We start from the raw sequence: 5,006 nt of genomic DNA on the forward strand, positions 1-5,006 counted from the left end.
TGAATAATTTTTTTTAAAAAAAAAGCTGTTTTGGGTAATAACACATGCCCTAAGTCAGCCCAAAGAAACAAGCCTCTTAAGAGACTTTTAAATGGGGATTTTATATATATATATATATATATATATATATATATATATATACATATATATTGTGTATGTGTAGTTCCTATTCTAAAGACCAGTCTTAAAAGGGTGGGATTTAAAAATATTTTTCTTTTCCTTTTTTTTTTAAAGCTCTACTTATTTTGTATATGTGAGTACACTGTTGCTGTCTTCAGACACACCAGAAGAGGGCATCAGATCCCAATTCAGATGGTTGTGAGCCACCATGTGGTTGCTGGGATTTTGAACTCAGGACCTCTGGAAGAGCAGTCAGAGCTCTTAACCGCTGAGCCATCTCTCCAGCCCTTAAATGTGTTTCTTTAATGAGGTATTAAAACTGCACCTTCACGCATTTGTATACAAGAACTTTTGCTGGCAGCCAAACTTAGCAACACGAAACTAATGCACCTGGTACTGACTTTAGAGACCCTGGATTGTTTAAACTGTTCAAAACGTAGTTCTGGCCCATGGCCCTACTACCCTGGATGTACCCGAGCTCATTTGTTCTTGGAAGCTAAGCAGGGTCAGATCTGATTAGTACTTGGATGGGAGACCACTAGGGGATACTGGCTGCTGTAGGCGTTTAAAAGCAAACGAACAAAAGGCTTGGTTCTGTCTTCTGAAAAATGTGGCTAGGCTGTACGACTTCTCTCTTCTAAAAGATTCTTTACTTTGATATTGCAAAAGGAACTTTTTCAAAATTGTAGTTAAATATGGAAAGCTGTGAGACACTTTTTTTTCTTTTTTTTTTTTTTTTGGAGCTGGGAACCGAACCCAGGGCCTTGCGCTTGCTAGGCAAGCGCTCTACCACTGAAAATCCCCAAGCTGTGAGACACTTTTAAAGTTTGTCGAGCATTTTATCGGAAGGTCTTTTATGGTCGGTGATGGTTCCAGCGAAGGATAATGTTTTATTGGACAGCAGCAGCAGTCAGGTCCCTTGGGGCGGAGAAGATTGTGGTGAGAAGAGATTGGGCAATTGTTATTGTGACAGCTATGCATCTGATGATGGGAATATTAATATGATAACAGGTTTTCATTCAAAAACATAGCTATTGATTAACACAATAATAATTCCAATTAGATATACATTTCTCATGCTCTTTATATGTTGCAGCTTTGTCTTTTCCTTTCCCTTTTTTAAAAGACTTATTTACTTATTATATATAAGTACACCATAGCTGTCCTCAGACACACCAGAAGAAGGCAACAGATCCCATTACGGATGGTTGTAACCCATCACGTGGTTGCTGAGATTTGAACTCAGGACCTCTGGAGGAGCAGCCAGTGCTCTTAACCCCTGAGCCATCTCTCCAGCCCTTCCTCTTCTTGTTGTTTTTCATTACATCAGGTATATATTGCTCTGTATATGGTGGTAATGATACCAGGAATGAAAATTAAAGAATTTGTTAATTTTTCAAAACTGTAGAGGTTGACAGCATTAAAAAGGTTAGGGATTATCGTCTCTTGAGATCTACCCATCTACTTCCTTTCGGTTTGTCTGAGCTCTGGCAAGACCCTAGCAGGCCTCTCCTTGCAGCCCAAGGAGCACATACGATGTCTCTCTCAGCCCAGATGCCTGCCATTTTCCCCAACCTGTTAACCTTTTCCTGCCCTGACACTTACACCTTCAGTTTAAACCTAATCGTACGAGTGAACTGTTACGTTCTGTTCTGATACGCCCGATAAAGGTCAGAAACGTTCGTGGTCTCTTTATGGACTACAGAGTTTTATTTAGCTGCTAGAAGAGCTTCAGTTCAAAACTGCAGTTTTTAAGGCTTAGACATAACAGGGATTGATAGTCAATTACCTTCTAGATGATCAAATCCTTAATCAGGTGTAGGAAGGTTTGAATCAGGTTTGAAAGGTGTAGGAAGTCATGCCGAGATCTGACGCAGTCAATCTCGAGATTAAGCTGTATTTAGTCTCCCGTCTCACGTTTGGGAGGTAGAGTTTAGAGCAGATAACTAAAAACAGACAAAGGTGGTTTAACTCAGATATGCTAGGTAGGCGCTAGCCCAGAAACCTGTCTGCTGAATCTGGCATTTAACATGTTTAAACTTACCACGATAGAAAGAGACTCCCGGATCCTAACAATGACCCTCCCACAAGTCTCCAAGAAGAGATGGGTGCAATGAAAAAAAGAAAGAGACTGGATCGTGGTACGATAACCACTGGGCTTAGCCACCCTAAACGTCGTGCCCGCTGCCAGGGCCCAGCCTGAACTGTGGACAAAGACACTGGACAATTGATCGCCACATGCTGCTTATGACAAGATGAGGCCAGTCTCCCCTGTGTTCCTTCTCCACAGGAAAAGCTCCTTCATCTTCTGGGACTGATGGCCAAAGACTGCCTCTGCCCTTGGGGACATGGAGACACAGAAGCCTGGGACAACTGCCCAGGTAATGGAATATGGACTGGTCTCTGCCATTTTAATTGGCACATAGACTGTTCAGATTATAATTACCCTTCTCAGGTCTCTGATCATATTGATGGCTGAGCTAATTGTATCTTAACAGCTAAAAAAATGACAGGCAGCTAGCTCCTTACTCCAAGGTAATCCACCACTGTGTTAGTTCATTAATCAATTCATTAGTTAAAACTACTAGGTCTATGTGCTGGCTGGTTCTGTGTCAACTTGACACATGCTGGAGTTGTCACAGAGAAAGGAGCCTCCGTTGTGGAAATGCCTCCATGATACCCAGCTGTAAGACATTTTCTCAATTAGTGATCAAGTGGGAGGGCCCAGCCCATTGTGGGTGGTGCCATCCCTGGGCTGGTGGTCCTGGGTTCTATAAGAGAGCAAGCTGAGCAAGGCAGGGGAAGCAAGCCAGTGAGTAACATCCCTCCATGGCCTCTGCATCAGCTCCTGCTTCCTGACCTGCTTGAGTTCCAGTCCTGACTTCCTTTGGTGATGAACAGCAATGTGGAAGTGTGAGCTGAATAAACCCTTTCCTCCCCAACTTGCTTCTTGGTCATGATGTTTGTGCAGGAATAGAGACCCCGACTAAAACCGTCTCTTATTAAAGAGGGAAAACAGGCTCGCTTTGCCTACAGACTTCAAGAATGACTGCTCTCAATAATCAACCGCCTGTATCTTATTGTAAAGAATTAAATAGAAAAGGTTTGTTTAAGGTCTGAAGATCTAAAAATAATTATGTGCTTAGGAAAATGTTTGAGATCAAAAAAGGCGAATGATAAATTTTTGAGGATATTTAAAAAACTGGGTGATAATAGAAAAATGATTTAAGTATAAAAATGCCTCAGATAAAAAAGGCTTGAGGTTGGTAAGTGTAAATTATAAATATTGGGGAGTGTAAAAAGATGCTTATGCTTAATGGTTCAAGGTATATAGAAAAAGGGAGAAATGTTTCATATTTCTCCCATGCTATGGTTATACTATGGTTTTCAAGCTCAGAATTTGAACATTGATCAGTGCAGTTTTGATGGAGCCCTGGCTGCTTACGGTTCAGTCACAAGTTCAAGATTTTAAGTTCCCTTTGGTTGTCTTCCGAATATAGACTTAAAGGCGTTTCTCATCGTGCTCAAACCGTCTCTGTTCCATTTGTACATCTAGCCCTCTGACCTGAGAGAAAAACGGTCCGCGCCTTTAACCCAAACCTATAGCTTTTACCAGGCCTCAAAGGCATGAGTCCGCTCCTGTTGGCTCACTGACAGCTGTTAACTACTTTTCCTGAAATGTGAATTTCAGTACAATGGTAAAACTAATTCACATATTTTTGTAAACTGAAGTTCACCTGAGTTTTAGGGAATCAAAAGAGTCTTAAGGTTTGGACCCACCTGCACGGATCAAATGGACTGGAGATAAACACACCTCTCTGTTCCTGAAAGGTGGGGTTTCCCCCTTGGTCTTGGGATTTCTTACCTTCCCCAGTTACTACACAGTTTTAACTTCTGTCCCTAGTCTATGTTTGTCTCAGCAGACATTCACCTGGCTGACAGAGTCCATCCAGCGGTCACCTGTGGAGCTGCTCAACTCCAGACTTGCTGAAAGCTGACATTAACCAGTCCAGCCGTGGGATTGCTACCCGTCTTTCACTGGGATCAGCTAAGCGGACGCTTCTGATGAATGCCCCATTGGCCAGCCTTTGACTAGCATTTCAACCTTCCTGGGCCCCTTGGATAGTGTTCTGTCGTCAGTAGGAAGCAGTTACAGAAGAATACCACGTCCATTGTCCTATCTTACAGGGTGAAATGCTAAGTCAAAAAGGAGCCCCTCTAGGCCCGCGCTGAAAAGGACCCCACTTCATGATCCTGACCACCCTGATGGCCATGAAGACAGATGGGGTCCAATCCTGGATGCGTCATGCTCATCTGAAGCTCACACCCTTGAGACATCAGGACCCAGATCAGCGATGGGTTATCAGACAACACCCACAGGTCCCAATCCAAATCAGACTGGTTAAAAACCCGTGGGGACTGGTTTTCTATTTTGTGTTGCCTTGAGCCGCTGAGGCACATGCTCCAGTCCAATGCATATGGACTTTGATTAGAACTACAGATGGAGGCCTAATTCCTGACATCACTGCTGATGGTCCCCAACCCTCACCTTTGACCTATGTATGTTGTTTGGGCCAAAATGGAAGAAGGGTCCAAAGACTGCAAACATATATGTCCCCTCATTCTCCAGGTCTTTCGGATGGGGGACCCAGAGTATGAAAAATAGTCTGGATACCTTTCAGGTATATGCCTATCCTTCAAATGGAGACCCTGACTGTGGGGGACAAGGTATGCACTTTCGTGCTATGCGGGGCCGTGAAACATTAGCTCCTTGGGTAACTGGTAACTGTCGTCAGTTACAGAGGACTGAGAGACGCTCCGAGAAACTGGGAAAAATCAACTCCATTCAAATTAAGAATAATATAAATGATAAAAATGATATTAAA

The 5,006-nt window shown here is 42.9% G+C and overlaps 1 pseudogene; it reads left to right on the forward strand.

Moving 5' to 3' along the window:
• The first annotated feature begins 565 nt into the window (after nucleotides 1–565).
• Nucleotides 566–684, forward strand: LOC116885995 (annotated as a pseudogene).
• Nucleotides 685–5,006: the final 4,322 nt, after the last annotated feature.

Source organism: Rattus rattus, chromosome 16 (assembly GCF_011064425.1).
Source record: "Rattus rattus isolate New Zealand chromosome 16, Rrattus_CSIRO_v1, whole genome shotgun sequence".
Classification (NCBI taxonomy): domain Eukaryota; kingdom Metazoa; phylum Chordata; class Mammalia; order Rodentia; family Muridae; genus Rattus; species Rattus rattus.